Source organism: Phasianus colchicus, chromosome Z (assembly GCF_987193195.1).
Source record: "Phasianus colchicus chromosome Z, bPhaCol1.hap1.1, whole genome shotgun sequence".
NCBI lineage: Eukaryota > Metazoa > Chordata > Aves > Galliformes > Phasianidae > Phasianus > Phasianus colchicus.
The window spans coordinates 8,214,908-8,224,383 of NC_143476.1; positions in this window are offsets into that span (position 1 = coordinate 8,214,908).

Sequence of the window (9,476 nt, forward strand, 5' to 3'; positions counted from 1 at the left end):
CCTCTAGCTGTCAAGTTAAGAGCTTCTGCGTCACACAAGGAAAAGCAATCTTTTACCTGCTGTGCCATGCTCATGGCAGCAGCAATGCAGATGCCAGCAGCTGATGCCCACAAGGACAGCCAGCCTGGACTTATTTTCATTTCATATCTTTGTCCTGATGTCCTTCTAGAAGCTGGGACATTTCTCCATCTCAGCAGAAGAGGGCAGGAGAGTTCCAAGGTGAGGGCACAAACTTCCCAGTTTATCTGGCACTCAAAGAGAAAGAGAAAATGAAAACCAGATGTGTTTCCCTGCCCATGGCAAACACCAGCCTTTCCATCCTTACAGTCCTTCCTGACATCAGCAGCAACTGAAACAACATCCCATTAACCTTTGCCATGTCTGCCAGAGGTTGCAGCTCTTCCTATTGCTTCCCTCTAGCTGTCAAGTTAAGAGCTTCTAGAGTCACACAAGGAAAAGCAATCTTTTACCTGCTGTGCCATGCTCATGGCAGCAGCTATGCAGATGCCAGGAGCTGATGCAGACAAGGACAGCCAGCCTGGACTTATTTTCATTACATATCTTTGTCCTGATGTCCTTCTAGAAGCTTGGACATTTCTCCCTATGAGCAGCAAAGGGCAGGAGGGGTCCAAGTTGCAGGCAAACTCTCCTCTTTTTCTGGAAAACAAAGAGAAGATGAAAACCAGATGTGTTTCCCTGCCCAAGGCAAACACCAGCCTTTCCATCCTCACAGTCCTTCCTGACATCAGCACTCATGGAAACAACATCCCACTCACCTTTGCCATGTCTGGCAGAGGTTGCAGCTCTTTGTATTGCATTCCTCTAGCTTTCAAGTCAAGAGCTCCTGTGTCACACAAGGAAAAGCAATCTTTTACCTCCTTTGCCATGCTCATGGCAGCAGCAATGCAGATGCCAGCAGCTGATGCACACAAGGACAGCCAGCCTGGACTTATTTTCATTACATATCTTTGTCCTGATGTCCTTCTAGAAGCTGGGACATTTCTCCATCTCAGCAGAAGAGGGCAGGAGGGGTCCAAGGTTAGGGCACACTCTCCTCTTTTTCTGGCACACAAAGACAAAGAGAAGATGAAAACCAGATGTGTTTCCCTGCCCATGGCAAACACCAGCCATTCCATCCTTACAGTCCTCCTGACATGAGCACTAATTGAAACAACATCCCACTCACCTTTGCCATGTCTGCCAGAGGTTGCAGCTCTTTCTATTGCATCCCTCTAGCTTTCAAGTGAATAGCATCTTTGTCACACAAGGAAAAGCAATGTTTTACCTCCTTTGCCATGCTCATGGCAGCAGCAATGCAGATGCCAGCAGCTGATGCCCACAAGGACAGCCAGCCTGGACTTATTTTCATTACATATATTTGTCCTGATGTCCTTCTAGAAGCTGGGACATTTCTCCCTCTGAGCAGCAGAGGGCAGGAGAGTTCCAAGGTGAGGGCACAAACTTCCCTGTTTATCTGGCACTCAAAGAGAAAGAGAAAATGAAAACCAGATGTGTTTCCCTGCCCATGGCAAACACCAGCCTTTCCATCCTTACAGTCCTCCTGACATCAGCACTAATTGAAACAACATCCCCCTCACCTTTGCCATGTCTGGCAGAGGTTGCAGATCTTTTTATTGCATCCCTCTTGCTTTCAAGTCAACAGAACCTGTGTCACTCAAGGAAAAGCAATCTTTTACCTGCTTTGCTATGCTCATGGCAGCAGCAATGCAGATGCCAGCAGCTGATGCTTACAAGGACAGCCAGCCTGGACTTATTTTCATTACATATCTTTGTCCTGATGTCCTTCTACAAGCTGGAACATTACTCCCTCTGAGTAGAAGAGGGCAGGAGAGTTCCAAGGTGAGGGCACACTCTACCCTGTTTATCTGGCACTCAAAGAGAAACAGAAAATGAAAACCAGATGTGTTTCCCTGCCCATGGCAAACACCAGCCTTTCCATTCTTACAGTCCTTCCTGCCATCAGCAGCAACTGAAACAACATCCCACTCACCTTTGCCATGTCTGGCAGAGGTTGCAGCTCTTTCTTTTACATCCCTCTAGCTGTCAAGTCAAGAGCTCCTGTGTCACACAAGGAAAAGCAATCTTTTACCTGCTGTGCCATGCTCATGGCAGCAGCAATGCAGATGCCAGCAGCTGATGCCCACAAGGACAGCCAGCCTGGACTTATTTTCATTACATATCTTTGTCCTGATGTCCTTCTAGAAGCTGGGACATTTCTCCCTCTGAGCAGCAGAGGGCAGGAGAGTTCCAAGGTGAGGGCACAAACTTCCCAGTTTATCTGGCACTCAAAGAGAAAGAGAAAATGAAAACCAGATGTGTTTCCCTGCCCATGGCAAACACCAGCCTTTCCATCCTTACAGTCCTTCCTGACATCAGCACTAATTGAAACAACATCCCACTCACCTTTGCCATGTCTGCCAGAGGTTGCAGCTCTTCCTATTGCTTCCCTCTAGCTGTCAAGTTAAGAGCTTCTGTGTCACACAAGGAAAAGCAATCTTTTACCTGCTGTGCCATGCTCATGGCAGCAGCAATGCAGATGCCAGCAGCTGATGCCCACAAGGACAGCCAGCCTGGACTTATTTTCATTACATATCTTTGTCCTGATGTCCTTCTAGAAGCTTGGACATTTCTCCCTCTGAGCAGCAAAGGGCAGGAGGGGTCCAAGTTGCAGGCAAACTCTCCTCTTTTTCTGGAAAACAAAGAGAAGATGAAAACCAGATGTGTTTCCCTGCCCAAGGCAAACACCAGCCTTTCCATCCTCACAGTCCTTCCTGACATCAGCACTCATGGAAACAACATCCCACTCACCTTTGCCATGTCTGGCAGAGGTTGCAGCTCTTTGTATTGCATTCCTCTAGCTTTCAAGTCAAGAGCTCCTGTGTCACACAAGGAAAAGCAATCTTTTACCTCCTTTGCCATGCTCATGGCAGCAGCAATGCAGATGCCAGCAGCTGATGCACACAAGGACAGCCAGCCTGGACTTATTTTCATTACATATCTTTGTCCTGATGTCTTTCTAGAAGCTGGAACATTTCTCCAGCTCAGCAGAAGAGGGCAGGAGGGGTCCAAGGTTAGGGCACACTCTCCTCTTTTTCTGGCACACAAAGACAAAGAGAAGATGAAAACCAGATGTGTTTCCCTACCCATGGCAAACACCAGCCATTCCATCCTTACAGTCCTCCTGACATCAGCACTAATTGAAACAACATCCCTCTCACCTTTGCCATGTCTGGCAGAGGTTGCAGCTCTTTCTATTGCATCCCTCTAGCTTTCAAGTCAAGAGCTCCTGTGTCACACAAGGAAAAGCAATCTTTTACCTGCTTTGCCATGCTCATGGCAGCAGCAATGCAGATGCCAGCAGCTGATGCCCACAAGGACAGCCAGCCTGGACTTATTTCCATTCCATATCTTTGTCCTGATGTCCTTCTAGAAGCTGGAACATTTCTCCATCTCAGCAGAAGAGGGCAGGATGGTTCCAAGGTGAGGGCACACTCTCCCCTGTTTATCTGGCACTCAAAGAGAAAGAGAAAATGAAAACCAGATGTGTTTCCCTGCCCATGGCAAACACCAGCCTTTCCATCCTTACAGTCTTCATGTCATCAGCACTAATTGAAACAAAATCCCACTCACCATTGCCATGTCTGGCAGAGGTTGCAGCTCTTTCTATTGCATCCCTCTAGCTGTCAAGTCAAGAGCTCCTGTGTCACACAAGGAAAAGCAACCTTTTACCTGCTTTGCCATGCTCATGGCAGCAGCAATGCAGATGCCTGCAGCTGATGCCCACAGGGACAACCAGCCTGGACTTATTTTCATTACATATCTTTGTCCTGATGTCCTTCTACAAGCTGGAACATTTCACCATCTTAGCAGAAGAGGGCAGGATGGGTCCAAGGTGAGGGCACACTCTCCCCTGTTTATCTGGCACTCAAAGAGAAAGAGAAAATGAAAACCAGATGTGTTTCCCTGCCCATGGCAAACCCGAGACTTTCCATTCTTACAGTCCTTCCTGACGTTGGCAGCAACTGAAACAACATCCCACTCACCTTTGCCATGTCAGGCAGAGGTTGCAGCTCTTTCTATTGCATCCCTCTAGCTTTCAGGTCAAGAGCTCCTGTGTCACACAAGGAAAAGCAATCTTTTACCTGCTTTGCCATGCTCATGGCAGCAGCAGTGCAGATGCCAGCAGCTGATGCGCACAAGTACAGCCAGCCTGCACTTATTTTCATTCCATATCTTTGTCCTGATGTCCTTCTACAAGCTGGAAGATTTCTCCATCTCAGCAGAAGATGGCAGGATGGGTCCAAGGTGAGGGCACACTCTCCCCTGTTTATCTGGCACTCAAAGAGAAAGAGAAAATGAAAACCAGATGTGTTTCCCAGCCCATGGCAAACACCAGCCTTTCCATCCTTACAGTCCTTCCTGACATCGGCAGCAACTGAAACAACATCCCACTCACGTTTGCCATGTCTGGCACAGCTTGGAGGTCTTTCTATTGCATCCCTCTAGCTTTCAAGTCAAGAGCTCCTGTGTCACACAAGGAAAAGAACCTTTTACCTGCTTTGCCATGCTCATGGCAGCAGCAATGCAGATGCCAGCAGCTGATGCACACAAGGACAGCCAGCCTGGACTTATTTTCATTACATATCTTTGTCCTGATGTCCTTCTACAAGCTGGAACATTTCTCCATCTCAGCAGAAGAGGGCAGGAGTGTTCCAAGGTTAGGGCACACTCTGCTCTTTATCTGGCACTCAAAGAGAAAGAGAAAATGAAAACCAGATGTGTTTCCCTGCCCATGGCAAACACCAGACTTTCCATCCTTAAAGTCTTCCTGACATCAGCACTAATTGAAACAACATCCCACTCACCTTTGCCATGTCTGGCAGAGGTTGCAGCTCTTTGTATTGCATCCCTCTCGCTTTCAAGTCAAGAGCTCCTGTGTCACACAAGGAAAAGAACCTTTTACCTGCTTTGCCATGCTCATGGCAGCAGCAATGCAGATGCCAGCAGCTGATGCCCACAAGGACAGCCAGCCTGGACTTATTTACATTACATATCTTTGTCCTGATGTCCTTCTACAAGCTGGAACATTTCACCATCTCAGCAGAAGAGGGCAGCAGGGGTCCAAGTTGCAGGCACACACTCCTCTTTTTCTGCACTCAATAAGAAAGAGAAAATGAAAACCAGATGTGTTTCCCTGCCCATGGCAAACACCAGCCATTCCATCCTTACAGTCCTTCCTGACATTGGCAGCAACTGAAACAACATCCCACTCACCTTTGCCATGTCTGCCAGAGGTTGCAGCTCTTTCTACTGCATCCCTCTTGCTTTCAAGTCAAGAGCTCCTGTGTCACACAAGGAAAAGCAACCTTTTACCTGCTATGCCATGCTCATGGCAGCAGCAATGCAGATGCCTGCAGCTGATGCCCACAGGGACAGCCAGCCTGGACTTATTTTCATTACATATCTTTGTCCTGATGTCCTTCTAGAAGCTGGAACAATTCTCCATCTCAGAAGAAGAGGGCAGGATGGGTCCAAGGTGAGGGTACACTCTCCACTGTTTATCTGGCACTCAAAGAGAAAGAGAAAATGAAAACCAGATGTGTTTCCCAGCCCATGGCAAACACCAGCCTTTTCATCCTTACAGTCCTTCCTGACAGCAGCAGCACTAATTGAAACAGCATCCCACTCAATTTTGCCATGTCTGGCAGAGGTTGCAGCTCTTTCTATTGCATCCCTCTAGCTGTCAAGTCAAGAGCTCCTGTGTCACACAAGGAAAAGCAATCTTTTACCTGCTTTGCCATGCTCATGGCAGCAGCAATGCAGATGCCAGCAGCTGATGCCCACAGGGACAGCCAGCCTGGACTTATTTTCATTACCTATCCTTGTCCTGATGTCCTTCGACAAGCTGGAACATTTCTCCGTCGCAGCAGAAGAGGGCAGGAGAGTTCCTAGGTGAGGGCACACCCTTTCTATTTATCTAGCACTGAATGATTAAGACAAAATGAAAAGCAAATGTGTTTCCCTGACCATGGCAAACACCAGCCTTTCCAACCTTACAGTCCTTCCTGCCATCAGCACTAATTGAAACAACATCCCACTCACCTTTGCCATGTCTGGCAGAGGTTGCAGCTCTTTCTATTACATCCCTCTAGCTGTCAAGGTGTTGCTCTTTCTAATATACCCCTCTTGCTTTGAATTCACCTTCTGTTTGTGTCACACAAGGAAATGCAACATTCCAGCTTTTCTGCCATTCCCATAGCAACAACTATGCAGATGCGAGCAGCTAATGCACACAAGGACAGCCAACCTGGACTTATTTTCATTACATATCTTTGTCCTGAAGTCCTTCTAGAAGGTTGAACACTTCTCCATCTCTGCTGCAATGGTCAAAAAGGGTCCAAGTTTAGGGCACACTCTCCTCATGGCCTCTTGCACTCAAAGACAAAGGGAACATGAAAACCAGAAGTGTTTCTTTGCCCATGCAGACACTAGCCTTTCCATCCTGACAGTCCTTCCTACAATCACCTGGAATTGAAACAACATCCCCCACATCTCTTTTTTGAACTTATTCATGCATGAATAATAATAATGAGAATTTTTCTGTAAATCTTATTTCTGCATGGAAACCATCTGATAACCAGAGCTTTTTTCTCTAAAACAATCCAGGAAATTTGCATTGCTTATCTATGTACGCAAAATGTTTTTGCCATTCATCTCAAATATCAATACATCTGGGCAAATAATATAGAAAAAGTATTTACAGATATTTTTGGACATAGATTACTTCTGGTCAAGTGGGAAAGAATCCCTAAGCTGCAATCATGAAATTCTTTTATCAGTTTCTCTGATTTAGCCAGTGTTACCAAAAGGGAAATAAGACACAGGCTTTTTATAGCAGCTGCCAATTTAAGAATGATAATAAGTTTTATTATTCTTGGCTAAGATCAAAGTCCCGCATTTCAGGATTATCTCCAGCTCATCAAGTATAATTAACAGTTTTGGATAGCCACATTATTATATGGCAATATTGTCTTCCTGCAAGGAATTTCATTGTTTTGACACGTGCCACAGGTTGTTAATAGATTGCCTGATTACCATTTATTTTTTTTATTGGCTTATGATGACTACAGAAAATTATACAGCAGCACCATAAAAACTTTAAATCCTATCCCATGTATCTGCACTCATACGAAAATAATATTGGAAAGCATTGGTGAAACTAAGATTACAAAATAAGCAGAGGACAATTTCAGTGAAAGCCTACAGGTTTCACAGCTCTGCCCATTTCAAACCCCTGAAGACATCCACGGGTTTCCTGCTGTGGGACACAGGCACTCACCTGCAGCTCAGCACTGCCTGCTCATGCCTGCGCACACCTTCAGGCTGGAACCAAGGAAATCCTCAGCAAAGACATCAGTACACTTTTGTTATGATGACTTTCCTAAAGAAGCATCAAATATTTCTTCACGAGAAATACTGCAAGTCCCTTTGACACTAGCCCTTATTTTAAATGTTTAGATTTGTGCTTCATTCAGGCGTGCTGTCACTCCCAAAAAGATTTTTATTCTTTTGCTTTTCATTCTGAGGAACACAGTGATTTCTGCCTTGTTTACTGACTGTAGGCACAGCAATACTCCTGCACCTTCGGGGAAACAGCAAATCCATCTCTTTCACACCCTACTTCTATCAAGCTCATTCACCTTACAAGGTATTTATTGCAAGCAGCTCTTCCAGAAATGGAGATTAACAGAGCCTGCAACCCAGGACACCTCAGTAAGCCAGTACTTTTCATCTCCTGAAGGTGTAGGTAGACACAGAGCTGGAACCTCTTTTCCAGAGCTGTGTGATGCTATCTCATCTATGTTCCTTTACTGTTGACTCAGTTTCACTTCTTATCTAACCTGGTTGCATCCCAGGATTTCTGGTGCCAAAAATAAACTGACAGCTTTCATCACTAGTTAAAAGGAAACTGCAATAGGAAAAGCAATTTTTCTGATTTCCCTGTTGATCAAAGAAGCTTCATGCAAGCCTGATGCGGCAGAAACAATATCAGCTTTAGAATGACAGTCATTAGAGCAGAATCCTTTCACTGATGAAATCCCACAGTCCTGATTCATACAACACTGACACTGGAGGACACAGGAGTTTAGATGAGAGCACATTAAAAATGACTAAGTTAAGGTCTCAGAAATAGCAAAGAGTGACAAGTATGAAAAAAAGAAGTTGCAGAAACTGCTTCAATTTGGCACTTTGGCATAAAGTATGACAACACACAACCTGCCTGTGCAGTTCCAGAAGCAGAAGAAAGCCGTCAACCAAGACTTGTTCTCATCTGCTCTGAAAGTCCACTGGGACAAGGCCACTTTTCTCTGACGTGCTTCCAGAAGTATCACTTCTGAGCACTGTGCCAGGGAGTTACAAGATACTGTTTGTGTGTACAGAGGAGAAAAAGACGTCTGTCTGGAAACAGACTTGGTGAAGGAGAAGCAGCATTTCCAGAGTACTTCAGAAAGAACTGAGCACTGCCCCAAGAGCTTCAGAGCGGCAGGCTGTCACAGTGTGCCAACCAGCTCAGCTGTGAGTTGGCACTGAAGCTGCACCACAGGGAGAACAAAGCCCCCTGTGCACCCTTGGAGAGCCAAGGGTTGGAGATTCATGAACCTTGAGCTCCTTTCCAAGCCGGGCCATGCTGTGATTCTGGGATTCTCACCTTTGCCTCATCTGGCAGAGGGAGGCAGCTCTTTCTGTTGTCTCCCTATGGCTGTCAGGTCACCAGGGCCAGTGTCACACAGGGAACTGCAAACACTGTGTGTGCTGTGCCCTGCCCATGGCAGCACAGAGGCAGCTGCCAGCAGCTGATGCCCACAAGGACAGCCAGCCTGGACTTATTTTCATTACATGTCTTTGTCCTGATTTCCTTCTAGAAGCTTGGACATTTCTCCCTCTGAGCAGCAGAGGGCAGGATGGGTCCAAAGTGAGGGCACACTCTGCTCTTTTTCTGGACACAAAGAGAAAATGAAAACCAGATGTGTTTCCCTGCCCATGGCAAACACCAGCCTTTCCATCCTTACAGTCCTTCCTGACATCAGCAGCAATTGAAACAACATCCCACTCACCTTTGCCATGTCTGGCAGAGGTTGCAGCTCTTTCTATTGCATCCCTCTAGCTTTCAAGTCAAGAGCTCCTATGTCAAACAAGGAAAAGCAATCATTTACCTGCTTTGCCTTGCTCATGGCAGCAGCAATGCAGCTGCCAGCAGCTGATGCCCACAAGGACAGCCAGCCTGGACTTCCTTTGATTCCTTCCCTTTGGATCAGCGTCCTTCAGGAAGGCGGAACATCTCTCCAGCTGAGCAGCAGAGGACAGCAGGGCTTCGTTGTCTGGGCATGTTCTCTTCTGGCCCTCTGGCCCTCACAGACACAGGAGGAGGACACAGAGGCTGCTGTAACACAGCC